This window comes from Odocoileus virginianus, chromosome 9 (assembly GCF_023699985.2).
Source record: "Odocoileus virginianus isolate 20LAN1187 ecotype Illinois chromosome 9, Ovbor_1.2, whole genome shotgun sequence".
Classification (NCBI taxonomy): Eukaryota; Metazoa; Chordata; class Mammalia; order Artiodactyla; family Cervidae; genus Odocoileus; species Odocoileus virginianus.
In genome coordinates this window covers 53,967,899-53,987,721 of record NC_069682.1, presented here as the reverse complement: position 1 = coordinate 53,987,721, position 19,823 = coordinate 53,967,899, and the positions used below count along the sequence as shown (strand labels likewise).

The 19,823-nt window shown below is 43.5% G+C and overlaps 1 long non-coding RNA gene across 17 annotated transcripts in view; it reads right to left on the bottom strand.

Annotated features, from left to right (window-relative positions):
* Positions 1 to 19,823, bottom strand: part of LOC110145045 (uncharacterized) — a 71,573-nt gene that overhangs the window by 42,553 nt on the left and 9,197 nt on the right. For 15 of the 17 annotated variants that reach the window (XR_011489573.1, XR_011489583.1, XR_011489577.1 and 12 more), the window contains one exon: positions 7,444 to 7,577. The exons of the other annotated variants lie outside the window; for them this stretch is intronic. This is a non-coding gene — a long non-coding RNA (uncharacterized lncRNA). The remainder of the gene's footprint in view (positions 1 to 7,443; positions 7,578 to 19,823) is intronic. 17 annotated transcript variants of the gene reach the window in all.

Sequence of the window (19,823 nt, the reverse complement as noted above, 5' to 3'; positions counted from 1 at the left end):
ACTCACTGCAGGGGATGCTTTAAGTGAATGGGTTCTATTGCATGAAAAATATGCAAGACAGAAAAAGAGTCACAGATATATAGAACAGCCTTTTGGACTCTGTGGGAGAAGGCGAGGGTGGGATGATCTGAGAGAATAGCATTGAAACATGTATATTATCAATTGTGAAACAGATCGCCAGTCCAGGTTTGATGCATGAGACAAGTGCTCAGGCCTGGTGCATTGGGAAGACCCAGAGGGATGGGATGGGGAGGGAGGTGGGAGGGGGGTTCAGGATGGGGAACACATGTAAATCCATGGCTGATTCATATCAGTGTATGGCAAAAACCACTACAATATTGTAAAGTAATTAGCCTCCAACTAATATAAATAAATGAAAAAAAAATTTAAAAGAAAGAAAGAAAGAAAATTCTTACCAGAGGCATTCACAGAATAAAGGACAATTTATTCTACAAAGGTTAAAAAAAAAAGTATGCCTTGATAAAGGCATTTTAAACAAAGACACTGATGAGAGAAGTCAATGCAATCAGCGGTGGCTAATGGTGGCCTGGAGGCCGTGGGATGATTGAGAGGAGGGCCTGGATGCCTGATAGGAAGGCCTGGACTCCCTGAGAGGTGTCTTTGAGCAAATGGAAAGGAGTCTCTGCCTGCTCCTCTGGGTCCCTGACAGCCTAGAAATAATACTTGTCTCTGCTTCATTTCCGGCCATGCACTGGAGAACAGCAGAAGTCAAAAACCCACCAGGATATTCAGAAAAAGGTGATGGAAATGTGGAATGCAAAGAGGCAGTCCGGGAGGAAATTTCACCCGACTAGGCCTGTCCAGAGAGAGGTGTACAGCACCCCCACAACCCCCTGCCCCCAGGATGCAAGGCCAAGATCTGGCAGCTGTGACTTTTGGGGAAGCCGAAACAGACAGTCAAGCCCCTGATTACATTCCACTGGACCACACTGATGGCCGCCTCCCCTGGGAAATTAAGCGGCTAAGATCACCAATCTGCTTGTAGGGCCACAGAATGGATACACAGCAGTGCATCCAGCCTCAAGTGGTCCCAGGAGCCCTGACCTCTTAAGGGGAGCCAAGAAGGCGGTAAGAAAGGGCACTAAAGCAGGGACACAGACCCTGCGGTGAAGACAGAATGTGAGGGGGTAAAGACAAACAGATGGGTGCTCTGGCACCAGTACTTTGGAGAACCTGGCTTCTTGATGTTGGAATGGCCAAAAGAGGTCACAGTGGATGAGCATAAGCCTCGAGACTTCTCACTGCTAGTTGTGCTGATGACCCAAAAGAACACAGGACAGTTGTGTGCCTCAGAAAAGTGTGAGGAAGCTTAAGTGAAATCTTGAGATTGTGTCCATGAAGCTCAGTCTGGCACTTGGCTGACACTGAGCACTCTAGCAAGTCAGCCTTCAATCAGTATTATATAAGCAAAGAACTGCAATCAAAGTGCCTATTAGAAGAGGGAAGCTAAAATAAATTAGGATGTAGCTATACACTGGCATACTATACAGTCATTATTAAAGGTACCTATAGAAAAGCACCGAGTTAGAAAGCTGCCCATGATATATAAAAAGAAAAAAACAAGAAAAATAATTTTACATATAGTATGAACCCATTTCTTAACAAAAAAATGTTTATACATCAGTATGCAATGTGTGTGTGTGTATATGTATGTGTTAGTCACTCAGTCTTGTCCAACTCTTTGTGACCCCATGGACTGTAGCCTACCAGGCTCCTCTGTCCATGGGATTCTCCAGATGTACAACATGTATACACAAAAACACTCACATACACATACGCTCATTGAGGAAACGTCGGGAAGTCACAGATCCCAACATCCCTCTCAGTAACTGACAGGAAGAGAAAACAAAAATAGATAAGGATATGGAAGACCTAAATAATGTTTTCAACATACTTTCCCAGTTCACGTTGATAGGATAACTCTACCCAAAAATACTGCACATTCTTTTCAAGCGCATGTGAAGCATTCAACAAGTAAGAGTATACACTGAACCATAAAACAAGTCTCAACAGTTTTAAAGAAGAGAAATCACACAAGGTTTGTTCTCTGACCACAAAAGACTTACACTCAGAATCAAGTAACAGAAAGATGCCTGAAAAACTCTCAAATATTTCAAAATGAATCAACATATTTCTAAATAACTCACTGGTCAAAGGAGAAATCATTATGGATGTTAAAAATACTTTATACTGAAAGGGAATGAAAACATTACTTATAAGAACTTGAGGACACAATTAATACAATACTTAAGCATTCATAATACTCAATACAGTACTTAAAGTAAAATGCAAATACTATAAAAGAAAGACCATAAAAGCAAAATATTAAGCATCCCTCAGATGAAGTAAGAAAAAGAAGGGCAATTAAATCCCCATCCAAAAAAAGAAAAAAAAAAAAAAACTCCAAGGAAGAAAATATACAGGTTAGAGCAAAAATTAGAAAACTAGAAAACAAACATACAACAGAGAAATTCAAAGGCAAAAGTTGATTCTCCAAAAAAACTAATAAAATGGATAATCCTCTGGAAAGAATTATCTGGGGGAAAAAAGAGAAAAGACAACAAGAGCCAACAACAGGATGGAAAATGGGGCTATACTACAGATTTCGTAGACAATAGAGAGAAAATTACCATTTTCCAACAGACAATGAAATAACAGATCTAAGCAATGATTATTTGTGACCGCTAAAATCATTAGAAGAAAGGCTGGTGGGGAATTTTGTAATGAAAGAATCAGACACCTGCGCCCACTGCTTAATAGTAACAGCTCTGAGAGTGGGACAATCAGACCCCGTCTCCCGATGTTTTGTAATAAGAAATACACACAAAAAAATATGAAGTATTGTTTAAAAAAAAATTGAAGTAGAATCTAATCAAGTCTCCAGGTTTAATTTTCAGTTTACAGAAAATACAGAGAACAAAGGAACACATTAAATTACACCATGAGAATAATGATCACAAATCCAGAATGTGAAAAATTCTGCAAGACTAATGATCCCTTCAACAAATAAGTGATGTAGGGGGAAGATGAGAGGGAGAATCAATGAAAGAGTAAAAGAGATTTAATATCAAAAGGAAAAAAAACTATAAACAACAACAAAAAAAAGACTTGAGAGACAACATCTACATAATGAAATGTGTGGACTTTATTTGGATCAGGATTCAAATCAGCCAACCATAAAAAGGCATTTTGAGACAGTCAGGAGAAATTGGGATGCATTATTGTTTTGTGGAGTGTGATAATGATACTGCAGTTATATTTATGTCTTTAATTGGATAAAATTATATATTATCTTAGATTTGCCTTAAAATATACTGAAAAATTGCATGGACAGAGGAGCCTGCTGGGCTACCATACATGGGATCCCAAGAGTCAGACACTACTTAGTGACTAAACCACCACCACACTAGCAAAAGAACATAAAAAGTTCTAGAAAAATGATCAAAATTTTACTGGGACATTAAAGGAAACCTAAGTAAATGGAAAAATATACCATGTTTATGGATTGGAAGTCTAAGTATTGTACTGTATTGAGGACAATTCTCACCAAATTGACATAAAGATTCAATGTGAACCCAATCAAAAGTCTAAGAGGTGTTATTTTTGTTTTGCTCTATTAGAAACTGATGAGCTGATTTTGGAATTTATGTGGAAATGCAAAGGACCAAGATTAACAAGTCATGCCAAAGAAGAAAGACAAGGTGAGAATTCTTTCTCTATCAAATATAAAGACTTACCACAAATCTATAGTAATCAAGATGCTGTGGTTCTGGTTGCAGGGGAGACAAATGGACCACTGGGAAAGGAGACAGTCCAGACAGTCATGAACAGACACCAAATCGTAACAGGTGGCACTGGGGAGAGGACGTATAAAGTGGTATTGTGACAAGTGAAGATGAACCAAAGAGCTTCTTGAGGCGTATGAAAGAGGAGAGTGAAAAAGCTGGCTTAAAATTCAACTTTCAAAAACTAAGATCATGGTATCTGGTACTATCACTTCATGGCAAACAGAAGGGAGGAAAGTATAAACAGTGACAGACTATTTTCTTGGGCTCCAGAATCACCACAGACGGTGACTGCAGCCATAAAATTAAAAGACACTACTCATTGGAAGGAAAGTTATAACAAACCTAAACAGTGTATTAAAAAGCAGAGATATCACTTTGTTGACAAAAGTGTATAGTCAAAGCTATGGTTTTTCCAGTAGTCATGTATGGATGTGAGAGGTGGACTGAAAAGAAGTCACAGAACAATTGATGCTTTCAAATTGTGGTGCTGGAGAAGACTCTTGAGAGTCCCTTGGACTGCAAGGAGATCAAACCAGTCAATCCTAAAGGAAATCAACTCTGAATATTCACCGGAAGAACTGATGCTGAAGCTGAAGCTCCAATACTTTGGCCACCTGATGCAAAGACCCAACTCATTGGAAAAGACCCTGATGATGGGAAAGATTTAAGAGAAGGGGACAACAGAGGCTGAGATGGTTGGATGGCATCACCAACTCAAAGGACATGAGTTTGAGCAAACTTTGGGAGACAGCGAAGGACAGGGAAGCCTGGAGAGCTACAGCCCATGGGGTCACAAAAAGAGTCAGATACGACTCAGCAACTGTACAACAATAAATTATGACAGTTAGGAAGATGAGGCTCTTTCACATTTTCAGACCTAAATGTGAAAGAAAAAAAAAAACAACTAGAGACTTTAAAGCAATATGAAAGAATATGCTTATGATCTTAGGGTAGAGGAAGACATTTTAAGGACACTTCAAAGTGCATTAAGGATAAAAGAAAACAATACATTTAGCTACATTAAAACGAGTAACTTCTGGTCACCAAAAAAACACCATAACGAAAGTTAAAACACAAGTCCCAGAATGAGAGAGGGTGTCTACCATACACAGCTGAGAGGGGGTTGAAGTCTAGAATACACAAAAAACTCCTTTGTCCATTCACTGGATGACAGTACTATATCAAACTTAAATTTTCTGATTTTGATAATTGTACTGGGATTATGTAAGTGAGTGATGAATGTCCTTGTTAGAAAAATGCACACTGAGGATTTAAAGGAGAAGCAACACAAAGTGTGCAACTTATTCTTATATAGCTGAGAAACAGAAAGGAAAGATAGGGATATGAATCAAATGTGGCCAAGAATTAACAGCTGACACATCTGGGTAAAAGTTACACAAGAATTCTTTCCACCATTCGTGAACCTTTCCTAAAAATGTGAGGCTATCTTTAAAACTTTAAAAATAATCTCCTGGCAAAACAGGAATATAAACAGACACAAATCAGAAATACAAATTTTCTTAAGCTGATGAGAGGAAGCTAATAAAGAAATAAAACAAGATAGGAAAGGAAGAAATAAAACCATCATTTTCACAAACATCACTGTAATATGCAAAAAACCCAGCAAATCCACAGAGAAGTTCTTAAAGTTAATAAGTGAACTTAGCATAATTAACGGAGACAAAATCAAAATATAAAAATCAACTCCACTTTCATAGGTCAGCAAAAACTATAACTTCTAAGAAGTGATATAATTTACATTAGCATAAAAGATCAAACACCTAGAACTAAATCAAACAAGATATGAAAGATCTCTACAACAGAAAACTAGGTGTTATAGTTTTATAGTTATTTATGTGTATGTGTTATACATATGTGTATATACACGTATATACACAGAGAGAAATTGAAGAAAATCTTAAAAAATGGAAGGAATAGAAAACTAAGTATGGTAAAGATGTTGCTGCTGCTGCTGGTAGGTCGCTTTAGTCGTGTCTGACTCTGTGCAACCCCATAGATGGCAGCCCACCAGGCTCCCCCGTCCCTGGGATTCTCCAGGCAAGAACACTGGAGTGGGTTGCCATTTCCTTCTCCAGCGCATGAAAGTAAAAAGTGAAAGTGAAGTCCCTCAGTCGTGTCCAACTCTTAGCGACCCCATGGACTGCAGCCCACCAGGCACCTCCATCCATGGGATTTTCCAGGCAAGAGTACTGGAGTGGGTTGCCACCGCCTTCTCCAGTAAAGATGTTAATTCTCTACATATTGATTTACAGATGCAATGCAATGAGATGAAAATTGCAGCAGATGTTTTGTTTTCTAAAATTGACAAACTGGTACTAAGATACATTTGGAAGTGCAAAGGGCCAAGAGCAGACAGGACAATCTTGAAGAACAAAATGGAAGGACTTCCTATACCTGATACCAAGACTGGGATGACAAAGCTGCAGTGATGAAGACAGCGTGCTCCTGGTGTGACCACAGATAAACGGCCCAATGCAACCGACGAGGGAGTCCAGAAGGGGACACCGGACAGAAAGCAAAGAGGGCAAGCGGCAGGGCTCAGTGAGCAAAGCGCTTTCAATAAAGGGCACTGGGTTAACCAGAGACTGTAGGGGGAAATGAAACTTGGCTCCCTCCTCGCATCAGACAGGAACGGGAAGAGCAACTAAAGGTGGATGGTGGATCCCTGGTGAAAGGGAAACGATAAACTTTCAAGAAGACAGGGTGGGAAAATACGCTAGTACCTTACATGGGATGTGAAGAGCAGCAACGCTAAAAGAAAAAGCTGTTGAATCGTGGACCACATTTCAATGAAGAGCAGCTCATCAAAGACTTGGCTCAGAGTACCCTCTTTTTCCCATCTGTAAAATTGGGATAATTGTGGCAATTGCTGTGAGCCGTCTATCATTTAATAGATGTAAAAGCAGAGAATATAATTTTTTAAAGAGTAGTGGAAGTTAGAAAAGACACTTAGTGAACAGAGTAGGAACCAGCCTTGACTGAACCTGTCCTTCAGGGAAGATGCGGGAGGCCCAGGTGGGCCCAGAGGACCGTTCCGAGTGAGATAAGTGGAAGGAAAGGGCTGGTGGAAGGGTGAGAAGGAGGAGACAGGAGCCGGGGGACAGAGCTGATGCCAGGAACACGAGCACACCCTTCTCTCTGAGGTGGGGGCAGTGCTGGCAGACACAGGTTTGGGCGGATGGTGAACTGACAAGCCAGGTCTCAGCTTTCTGATACAACAGTCAGCGTCAGCTGCTGCAGGGAAGAGGCATGGGCTGGGCCTGGGGGAGGGTCCTGCCAGCATCATGAGGAGTGACAGCAGAACGTGCAGGACAAGCAGCACAAGGGTCCCAGGAGCCTGGTGCCATCAGGACACGAGGCAGGTGAGCGGCATGCCCACCGATGCTTCCCCCTTCCTGATTGTTTAAACCCCATTACATTTCATCACCATCTTTCCTGGCTTACCAGGTCGTCAGCAAAACAGTGACAAGACTAATGGGAAAGCCTATTAACAAGAGTCCCAGCATCCAGGGAACAGCCTGTAGCCCTCCTCCTCCACATGCTCCTGCGAAGCTGTCACAGACACGTGGCCGCCAGTGGTCCCCTAACAGCACGGAGGCTGGGTGCAGCTTACCAGTTGAAGATGTGACTGCTGAAAAAGCATACTTTTGCAGATGAGCTAGGGGAGACAGGTTGTCCTGGCCTGGATGTCCAAGAAAGCTGTCCCCCTCATGCCATTGCAGTCAGGGCCATAGTCCTCAAATTCATCTGGAGAGGAAGAAGGGGACCACACCGTAAGTTCGCACGACTGGATAGGTCACACCTGGATAAGACATGGCCACTCTCATGCCTTCTGCTCTCGTGGGTCTTTCCAGCTGAAGCTGCTGACAAGTCGTGGGAGATGACATGGGCAGGTGTCTAACCCAGAAGAAGGTGATGAGACCAGAGCCGTGGAGCAGGGTTGGACACCTCCCCTCTCTGCTGCGGGTCTGATGTCAAGTCGCCTCTTACCACCGTGGGGGGGACCCTCCATGTCGGGGGAACCGTGGGGGGGACCCTCCATGTCGGGGGGGACCCTCCCCGCCATCTGGGACACAGAGGATGTTCATTCACAAAGCACTCGCCCCTATGAAACCAGTCATGGAGCTCTAAGTAAACATGATGGTTTAAAACAGTCAAAAGAGAAAGAAGTCTAACACCTAAGCAAGAATCTGACGGCAGGTCCATAGCACCATATCTTCTCTCGGTCTGAAAGTCCCACTACACAACTTCCAAGCCCATGACATCGATCCCCATCAAGCAAGCCCTGGCCTGGCAGCCCCCAACCTGACCCCCACCACATGAATGTCAACGGTGCCTCCAGCTCACCCTGGTCAAAAAGGAGCCTATGCGTGTATGCTCAGTTGCTCAGTTGCGTCTGACTCTTTATGACCCCATACACTGTAGCCTGCCAGGTTCCTCTGTCCATGGGGATTCTCCAGGCAAGAATACTGGAGTGGGTTGCCATGCCCTTCTCCAGGAGAAGCCCACTATCATGCTGACTCTTCCTCTTCAAGCCTACTCCCCCCTGTCCCCCCAGCTGAGGGCAGGTACCCCCTCCCTCCAATGTAGCGGGGTGGTTGAGCTCAGGGGCTCTTGAAGCAAACGTCCCTGGAATGGAATGAATCCGCCAACTACCATGCACCGGCAGTGGGACCAGAGTGACAGCCTGTCTACATTCCCGTGTTCTAGTATACGGGGTGGGTGTTACACCCTACCCTGGCCCTGTCTGGATGCTGGAACAAATGAGTTCATGTGTGTCAAGACAGCGAGATCTGGCCCCTCAGGGTCCGGCCTTGAGCCTGGACACCAACCTCTACGAACCCACGCTTCAGGGGTGCTTCCTTCCCTTCCCCAGTACTGCAGCAGCTGAGGAAGAAGCACTATTGGCGCAGAAAGGCAGGGGATTCCTACCTGGCAGACAGAGAAACCATGGTTAATTTAGGCAATAACTGATCAGACTGGAGAACTAGAGATGACAAGTTTGTGCCTAGGTGCTTACTGTTCTTTGAAACATTTATTTTTCTTGAAGATTTTTATATGTGGACCATTTCTAAAGTCTTTAATTTGTTATAGTACTGTTTCTGTTTTATGCTTTGGTTTTTTTGATGGGGAGGTATGGGGGATCTGAGCTCCCTTGACCAGGGATCGAACTCTCACAACCTGCGTTGGCAGGCAAAGTATTAACCACTGGTCCACCAGGAAAGTCCCTCTTTGAAACATTAATCACATTTTTTTATGAACTAATTCTTTTAGGCTAGTAATTAGAGCCTATTAAAAATTCGCCCTGTGCAACAGTGACCCTGAGCACTCTATTAAAGAATTACAGGTTTGCAGAAATAATGTGTGTGACACCATCAACAACCATCATTTCTCTGCAGGATCCCTGATGGGGAGGACCACCCCCCCAATCACAGGTGCTTTGCATGAGCTTTTTTCAGTGCATTTTGGGGAGCAGGGGGAACATGCCAGCCTGCGTCCCACAGGCGTTTACAGAGCACTGCAGACTCGGCCCGGAGTGGGATTCAAGACACTGAGTTTAAAGCAGACAGTTTTGGGACCTGATGATGTTCACAGACACACACACTCTTTTCAAACACAACTTTTCCTAAGGATCAGGTTTCAAAAGATTCTCCAAGGCCCAATTGTGTACTTAATGGGTTAAGAACTCCTCTTTTAAAAGTAACAGACAATATCTACGCTTTCTTCAGGAAACTCTATTTATCAGAGAACTAGAGAACCTAGCAATTAGTTCCACAAAAGAATAGTTATTAGAAAATATTAATGATTCTACTATACTAACTATATAAACTACACAAATTATATACATGGAAGTAAAAGCCATAAGCCATAAAATATCAGATAATAACTAAACCTTATTGGTTACTTCCTGTAAGCCAGGAATTGTGCTAAGAGCTCTCTGTAGAGCAGTAATTCGCTGACCCCTGACAATACCATATTGGTTTTGTTAAGGGAACTGAAGCTCAGCGAGGCTAAGAAAGTTGCCAAAGGTCACACAGCTAGACAGTGACAGAGTCAGAATTTGAACTCAGTCAGACTCTAGACGCTGAACTATGTTGTACTACCAGAGAGGAAACCAAAATTTTAATTTTACTTTTAATTTTCAAAGAAGCTCCTCTCTCCTCCCGATTTGGGATTCAGCCACTGAGGCCTTCCCTTAGTTCTTCAAATGCACCAAAGGCTTCGTCTCAATGCTTTTGTCCCACTGCCTGAGAAACTATCGCTTCTTAATCCCTACGCCCTACCCAAGCCTGGGCCGTGCTGTCCAAAACAGACTTTCCCTGGCCTCTGGGGGAAGGTCAGTCTCTGGCAGCAATCCCTCTTGGAGCTGCAGCTCTCCTGTCCTGACCCCGCATCCCCAGAAAGATGCTGGCACCAGGTTCTGTGACTGCTTGTGTTCATCCTCCAGTAGCTCCGAACGCTCCATGGAGGGGCTGTCACCCCAGCACCCAGTATGGCACTTGACAACTAACAGGTGCTCAATAAAAAGTACTGAAATGAAGAAACACCAAAAGAAACTTGAATGAAAACAAATATTAAATTTAAAAAAAAAGAATGTTATAATATGGAATCATAAAGAAGCAAGGGATCTTAGAACATGACTTGATAAATTCCCTCATTTAAAATTCAGGGCCCCCACTGCCAGCAGCAAAAACTGGGATTCTTGGAACCTAAATGTTCTGCATTCCAGCCCAGTGTTCTTTCAAGAGATGAGCAGAAAAACCTATGGAGATGAAAGCTGAGAGAACAACAAAGCTAAAGGGAAGGGTCACAGCTTCTGAGGTGACTGAAACAAGGAAAGAAAAGACTTTGCTTCCAGCAGGAAGGTTAAAAAAAACCTGCCAGGTTAACACAAGCAGAAAGCTGGGGCGGGGGCAGGGGCGGGGGGGGGGGGGGGGGGAGAGGATCAATGAAAGGAAAGTTTTCAGGTGCTGGACAAGAAGCAGCCCAGTTCCAGGATACCTCAGAGAAGATCTCTGTCTCCTTGTTTGTGCCCAGGGCGGCAGCGGCTGACCGCCTAGCGGGTTCCCAGCCACCAAGCAGCAAGTGCGAGGAGGCTGGGGAAGGGAGGCAGCCACAGAGACCAGCAAAGCAGCCCCCTGGAAGATAACTATTTGTGTGTTGCTAGGAAACAACTGCTCAGCAGAAGCTGACACCCTACGGTCAACATTTAAGACCTACACACAGGTAGGTCTAAGGCAGTAGACTTCTGGGGATAAAAGAGAGGGGTGGTGAATTTGAAGCCAATCCCCTGTAGAAGACAGCTGTGGAAAGGGGACAGTTAAGGTGGGAGCAAGGTAAAGGACAGTCGCTCCTGAGAAATCAAAACCATAGCCTCACATGACCCATGGGAGCAGAGACCAGACCAACCCGGCCTGCAGAGCGTAGGAGCCTCTCTCACTGAGCAATTGGGAGGCTCATTGTCCAGAATTATTCCAACTCCAGGTGTGTCTGCAGAAGCACACAGGCTGTTCTAAAGAGATTTTCACAATCCAGTAAGCATGTGCCTTCATCACACGATTCCTGCTGAAGATAAATATGCAATTAAAAAAAAAACAACCTTCAAGCTATACATGGTTACAAACCACCCAGAGGAAGAGAGAGCAGATACAATGAATGAGAACTTGCACCCCAAGATGAGAAATATGAGAAAAAAAATCTAAAATAGACTATCAAAATAATTATGCATAGAATGAACAGGATTTTAAAGTAGATACCATAATGAAAAAAGAGGAGAGCGAGGGGTGGGAGGACCAGGCGCATTTGAAAAAGAACCAAGTGGAGATGAGAAATAGAGACAATTTAATTAAAAATTCAGTAGCTGGCTTAAACAGCAGTTTAGACACAGTTCAAGAGAGAGTTAGTGAGCTGGAAGATTGAGCTGACAAATCACCCAGAACTCCGCACAGAGAACTAAAGATTTGGAAATCTGGGATAGCAATTAAGGCACATGAACAATGGAATGCTCAGGTCTAAAATAAGCCCAAGAGGAATTCCAGGAGGGATTAGTGAAAATAGGAAGAGGCAACAGTCAAAGAGATAATGGCTAACAACCTTCCAGAATGGGGAAAAAAAAAAAGTGAATATTCAATTTGAAGAACTACAGATCCTGAACTGAATGATTAATAACAAATCCTTACTTAGAAGCCATGTAGAACACCAATGGCCAAGAAAGCCATCTGAAGAAAACAGGAAAAAAAAATTAAAGATTAAATCCTGGGCCTCTCACTTAATAGACATCAGAGGCATAATGTATGCTTAACAGGAGAATGAGTCAAAATACCTGATCTGAAACCCAGTTCTGCCTCTTAGAAGGTCCATACTCCAAACAGCTCACCTCTCTGATGCACAGTTTCTCGCTCTAATAAAATGGATGCCTACCAGCGATGACTGTTGTACTGTAGATTAAAAGACAGTAGTAGATAGATACAGTTATATAGCATATGACACATAGACACCTTGAAAATGTCAGCTACTATTATTATTACTGAATCACTGCACACACTATATTACCAATATTGTTTATGCTTCTACCTGTACAGTTTAGGGCAACCACAGCCACCAGAAAGTGTGTGTGTGTGGTGGGAGTTGGGGGCGGGGGGAATGAGAAAGGAAAACATCATAAAGGGGAAGTTCTCGAATTAAACTCTGGCTTGGCCCCTAAACCATGCATTTGTGTGGCAAGCTCCAGCACAGCTAAGACTAACGGAATCGAACTGAGATTGGGGATACTCTGCACTACTGGAGAGAAAATGGGAACAGGTGGACCTGTCAATCTGAATGCCTAATGAAATAAAACAAAACAAAGAAATCAACACTCTTTGGAGGCATATAGCAGAATCCAGGGACTTTTTTACAGTACAGGCTATTCACTGGACCCAGGGTACAATCCAAAGTTACTCAATAAACAAAGAAAACATAAACTAGCTAAAAGAGAAAAAAGTCAAAGCAGACTGAAAGGATCCAGATGTTGGAATTACAAAGATTTTAAAACAACCATTATAAAATGCTTATGGATCTAAAAGAAAATATGCCTTTAGGGATGTCCCTGGTGGTCCAGTGGTCAAGATTCGGGCTCCCATATGCAGCAGAACCAGGTTCAATCCCTGGTCAGGGAGCTAGATCTCACATGGCACAACTAAAGAGTTCACATGCTGCAACTAAAGAATGAGCCCTCGTGCCACCACTAAGACCTGAAGCAGCCAAATAAATACAATTTTTTTTAAAAATGAGAAGAAAATATGCCTATAATGACTGAAAAAGCAAGAAATCTCAGCAAAGAAATGTCAACTATAAAAAGACACCAAATAAAATTATAAAATTGAAACAATATCTCAAATTCAAAAATTTACTGAGCAGACTTAACAGGATAAAGATGACTAAATAATGTCCAAGAATTCCCCAAATTCAACGAAATAAATAAGGACATAAATTCAAGGATCTCAGCAACATCAAGAAGATAAATACAATTTGGCCCCTGAACACATCGGGGTTAATCCGAATAGAACTTAGAGTCTGTCCTCCAAATGGGAGGTTCCTCTGCACCCACAGATTCAACCAGCCACAGATCATGGAGCCCTGAAGTATTTACTAGTGAGAAAAACCTGCCTATAAATGCATCTGCACAGTTCTAATCCAAGTTCTTCGAGGGTCAATTGTACTCAGAAAACTACAGCTAGACCATCACAGTCAAAATGCTGATAACCAAAGAGAATCTTGAAAGGAGCCAAGAAAAAACAAAAAATGACATACAAGGAGTAATGGTCGGGGTGTCTCCTGACTCCTCAACCAGAAACAGTGGAGGGAGAAGACCATGGAAGTAAACTGTTGAGGGACCAAAACAGAAAACATCAACCCAGAACTCAACATCCAGTGACACATCCTTCAGGGAGGAAGATGAAACAAAGACGCCATTAGATGAGAAACAGAAAAAAACACACACACTAAGAATTTATTTAATACATCCTCTTAAACACTGCCAGCTAATGCAGACTACAAGAAACACTTCAAGTCCTGTAGGCTGAAGAAGAATGGGATTACCTGGAAACTCTACCTTCAGAAGGAATCTAGAGTGCTGGAAACAGTATATATATGGGTAAAAGTTTTAAAAACTATTCTTTCACCTAATTTCTTCAAAATATACATGATGGTTTAAAAGCAATACAAACCAAACATTATAACTTGGTGTCGTAGAATTTATAATGTACACAATGCTATCTTTTAAATGGATAACCAACAAGGTCCTACTGTATAGCACAGGGAACTCTGCTTAATGTTATATGGCAGCCTGGATGGGAGAGGAATTTGAGGGAGAATGGGTATATGCATATGTATGGCTGAGTCCATTTGCTGTCCACTTAAAACTATCACAACACTGTCAATCGGCTATACTCCAATATAAAACAAAAAGCTTTTTCTAAAAAAAGAAAGAGAAATAAAGAGATTATCAGACCAAAAAAAAAAAAAAAAGACTCTGCCTTAATGCAGGGGGTGCGAGTTCAATCCTTGGTCATGAAACTAGGATCCCACATGCCTCACGATATGGCAAAAAACAATTTAAAAAAAGAAAAGGAAGAAAGCAAGCTTCCTTTCACACTGGTCTGTCTTGAACTGGCTCATCTTCCTTTCGAATACAGAGCAGATCTCACACTCAGATCTTTACCAGACAACTGTGTCTATCTAGAATTTTATCATGTCGTTTCACTTCTGTCTTATTCCCTGATGGCTTAGTTGGTAAAGAATCTACCTGCAGTGCAGGAGACGCAGGCTTGATCTCTGGGTAGGAGAGATCCCCTGGAGAAGGAAACGGCAACCCACTCCAATATTCTTGCCTGGAAAATCCTCTGCACGGAGGAGCCTGGCAGGCTACAGTCCATGGGGTCACAAAGAGTAGGTGTCATACAAGTTTCAAAAAATGTGTTTAGACAAAATAAATTAGTTGATATAAAGACAAATACAGGTGGTATATAGATATAGCAGAAATAAGAAAAGTGGTATATAAATGACCGACTCCTGAAAATTACTGGATTTGTGTAATCCAGGGAAAATATTCACACTAATAGGATCACATTCATATGGGAACAATAGTGTCTTTTATTCCAAATGCCAAATGTAGGTGAACATTTTCCTTTGTGTGAATCAACATCCTGGCCCTTTTCAAAAATCCTATTTGAAACCAAATCAATGAGATTACTATTCACTTGTAAATAACGTATTAAAATTGTTTAACTACTCCATAAAAGCAACAGAGTTTACTGAAAAGAACATGCAAGGCCGATGTGGAACCCTTTCCCATAAAGGGAATGAAAATAGCCAGCAGGTTCAGTGCCAACTCTGATGGCAGTCTAACCAGATACCGGGATTAATAACTTCTTCCCTAAATGACATTTTAGGGCTTCCCTGGTGGCTCAGAGGGTAAAGAATCTGCCTGCAATGCAGGAGACCTGGGTTTGATCCCTTGGTTGGGAAGATGCCCTAGAGAAGGGAATGGCTACCCACTCCAGTATTCTTGCCTGGAGAATTCCATGGACAGAGGAGCCTGGTGGGCTACAGTCCATGGGGTCGCAAAAAGTCGAGCACAACTGCGTGACCCTCACATGATGACATTTTAATTTTTTTTTTAATTAAGTCTTCAAAGACAAACAAAATCAGTCAACAGCGGATGAACTATGTAATAACAGAGCAGGGTATCTCAGCCCCGGCAGGAGTGGTATGGTCGGTCTCAGTTGTGGGGCTGCTCCGTACGTCACAGGACACCCTGCAGGCTTCCTAGCCTCAACTCACAGGTGGCCAGGAGCACCCTGTCCCCACTCTGAAAGTAAGAACATCTCCAGACATTGCCACGGGTCCCTAGTCGAGAACCACTGTGAAAAAGAAAGACGTGTCAGGGGTCGTTACCTGGGCAGCCCCTGGTTGAGTGGATGATCCCATAAGAGAAGGGGCTTCAGGTCAGCAGGAATGCCCCCGTGGCCCCCCTTGGCCTCCCAGACCTCACCTCCCACTACTCCTGCCCCCCAGCCCCCACACATCCTGTCCTCCAACCACGCAGCTCCTCGCTGATCCCCCAGGACTCTGGTCACTTCCCTGGTGGGGGGTCATCACATGGCCCGGGGCTTCCCTCCGCCCAGAGCTCTGCTTCCCAAGGTGTCCTTCTTGATAACGTCCTTCTTAGTTAAATCTCTGCTCCCTCATCCTCTTACTGAGGTCCGTCCTGACCACCTCATTTTGAAACTGTACGCCTCCCACCTATGCCCCACCCTACCCTGATCCACTTCTCTTTTTTCAGGGACTGGATCACCTTCTGACACAGAGAACTTTCTCCTCCTGCGTCTACTGCTTGCGGCGGGTCCACCCCCACACCCCCGCCGCTGCACCCAGGGCAAAAATCTGTCACTGACTCTTTGATACGCCTGGCACACAGCTGGCAATCAGTAGAAGCTGCTGAATGAACAAATGGATAAATGGAAAAGAACTGTCGAGCTAGCCTGCTGTGCCTTCCTGGCAGTGCCAGTAACACACAAAATGGCTCCTGCTCTCAGAAAGAATTTTCTAGGATGTACATTTCTAGCCACTGCCCACAGAGCAAACTGTCTGGCAACTGTTCACGGGAATAAGAAGTAAAGGTCTAATGGACACAGTGACACCAGGAGCAGCTGATTATTCTGAGGCCCCACGAGTCCAGGTCACCCAGAAACATCGGGAATCTCAAGCATTCAAGCTAGAAATGAAATATGAAGTCGGGTATGAATTTGTTCAAATTTTTTCATTATACTTTCTCACATTTGAAAAAAAAAAAAAGTTACCTACCCCACTCATGAAAGCTTAAAATAGTATGGAAAAGCAAACACTTCTTAAGAAAATAGTCTCTAATACTTTCAAGGCTTCTTGGTCCCATGCAAAACATTTAAAAAACAATACTGATCACGACTGGCTTCATTTGCCATCTATGCAATGACTTTCAGGCAGCAGCTGCTAAGTTTGTGCCACGTGTTAGATTCATTGGCAAGTCTACAAAGGACCACATTGACTCCTTGGGCTCTGATTCCTGGTGGCTCAGGCAGAAGAGAGTCTGTCTGCAATGCAGGAGACACAGGTTCAATCGCTGGGTCAGGAAGATCCCCTGGAGAGGGAATGGCAACCCACTCCATTATTCCTGACTGCAGAATCCCATGGACAGAGGAGCCTGGTGGGCTACAGTCCATGCGGGTTACACAGACTTGGACACGACTGAGCAGCTAACACCTTCACCTTCACTGATTTCTTACCAAAAATGACTAATAATTTAAAGTTAACAAAGTCTGAAGGGCTAACAACTGCTCTTTGACTGGCAGGGGTGAGGGCCCCCCTCCCACCACACCTTCTGCTCAGCACCCTGTCCCCCACTGCACATCTCCATGTCCGCGTGGTTCCGGAACTACAGGGTCCATGTTCCCATGACTCTGGTGTGTATCGGCCAGTAGCTGTGGTGGCTACCTGCCCTCCAGTGGAACGGTCCAAGTTTAAAAACCCAGCTGAGCAACTGAGCCATTTAATGCTCACCTCCACCATCCAAACAAAGCCGGAGTGGTTGGGAAGCAGTAGTCTTAACCTCACACAACCCAAGATGAGGTTGGCTCCTCTTCAGTGAGGGTCCTGGTCCATTTACAAATTATAACAGCACTATTATCCTCTGACCCTGATGCTAGGTGACTAAGTAGAACTAACAAACAAACAAAACTCTTTCCTCATTAACTATATCTCTGGAAGTTATAAACCTGGGGGGCGGAGTGGGAAAAGGGGTTCATAGCCTCTTCTGCACTAACTGGTTACTCAAGGGTTATCTACCAAAAATAATGCACACTGTCAGTATATTCATCTTTTAAAACAGGCTGGGGCAAAAAATACATCGGATGAGGCTGCTCTGGCCAAAAGACACAGTGGACATCTGCGTGCGTGTCAGTGCTTTCCATAAGACACCAATCTGTCTTAAAATAGGCTGAGTATGAACTAACACTTCAAATACAATGTTACAGGTTCAAAGTACATTAGATACAAGCTAATAAAAAGAGGGAAAGAAAAGAAATGTTACACATCATTTTCCATCAAGAAAAGGATTAGAGGATCTAGTGCAAAAGACAGGTGTGTTCACAGCAGACCCATTGCAAACACCCTCTTCTCTATCCACCGTGGTTGACTTCAGATGACAGTAAACCATAATTCAACAGAGTACTGGAGATTCAGAGATGACAAAGGCATTGTCCCCAGTCTCCAAAGGCCCCCCCAGGGAACAAAGACCTTCCCACACATAACAACATACAATCCCCCTGTGACAAGAGCCATGGAGTTCAGGTATAAACAAAGCAGAGGGCAGACTGGTTCTGCTTGCAGAAGGAGGTGAAGGGAGGTGTCTCCCTAGGATAGAAGGGTATTTGAGTTGGGCTTTGATGATTGAGTAGGAGTCCACCACAGGGGAGGAGAGGGGGATCTGGGAAAAGGAAAGAGACCATTCTGGATGAAGGGAAGAGCACAGCAGGGGAAAAAGAAAGGCTGTTGCTGCCTCGGAGTGGCTCAGGGAGTCAGAGACTTCCCACAAAGGCACCAAGCCCTGGCTGAGCAGCCACCCCAGAACTGGTTGGAAGCAGAAAGGTGAGAAAAAATAAACACAGTAAAACATGACCAGAGAGATACCTTTATTGGCCCAGACATGAACAGGGGTAGAAATGGAGGCAGGATGTTAGAGCACGACTACCCCAGTAAGCATTTTCATTAAGCCTTCCTTCTCCAGGCATGCCGGGAATTCAGGGTTCTCCATTCAATGCGCCATCTTGTCACTATGACTCAGTGAGACAGGCCACCCTGGGCCAGCCCAATTAGCCACCCAATCTCAATTTTCCATTCTTTAACACAGCACTCGGGGACGCTGGTTGAGAGAACATGACAGACGGGCCCCCCCGTCTGTGTCCATTTCAAAATGTAAGAAGACTGGTTGATGACGGCCGACAAGGAATCTAGCCTTATTTGCAAAATGTGCACTTAAAAAAAGGGGGGAAAGAGAGTGAGAAAACTGTATTAATGTAGAACTTACATAATTGATAATTCTTGCGCTTCTCATTAGCCACTCTTCAGTGAACAATAACTAAGTCTCTGCAAGGCCTTAAATGATTTGGGGGGAGACAAGAGTAAACCATACATTAATGTATTATTTAAAGTGGCTTCATCCTTCTTGCTAACAGGCTTATAAATACTAATGCGAATTCTTAAATTGGGACTATTTCTAAAAGCTAGACCAGATAAACCCAACCCATCTGAAAAAGAAAGAATATTCTTGATTCTTCACTGGCTTTGGGGGAGGGGGGAGAAGGACTGACCCCTGCACACTGCAGGTCCTTGTTGACTTAACTAAATTTCAACAGCAAGCTGCTCAGGCAAACTTTCTCTGTATAAATGCCATTCTCTAACAAGACCCACACAGATTTATTAGCTCCTGTATGAGCGGATCCGTCCAATGCATAATATTCTCTATCACAAATCTTGGAGGGCTACTGATGGTTGTTACTAGCACTACGGGTTGACTGAACAGACCAACCTAACTCACAAGACACCGGCCTTTCCACACCTTGCATACATGGAAATTCCTCTTTGATTTGTGGCTTTAATCACGGCTTCCAAAACTTGGTCATTATTTATGAGTCTGACTTTTACACTGACGGTCAAGGGGAAACACTGACTTGGGTTACCTGATAGGCAAGTCCTCTTTAGCTCTCAGCTGCCATGGGCTCCACAGTGATATTACACATCTCGATTTTCCTGCCAACCCACCCAGCTGGGGATAGAACTGGAGGAGGTGAGGGTGAGGGGGCCAGAGTCTACACAGCGTTAATGAGTGCAGGAGTCCTGCTGGAAAATGCAGTGATTTACCCCCCAGACATGAGGCAGATTCCAAAAGGAAGAAAGGTTGGAAAAGAAAAGCAACAG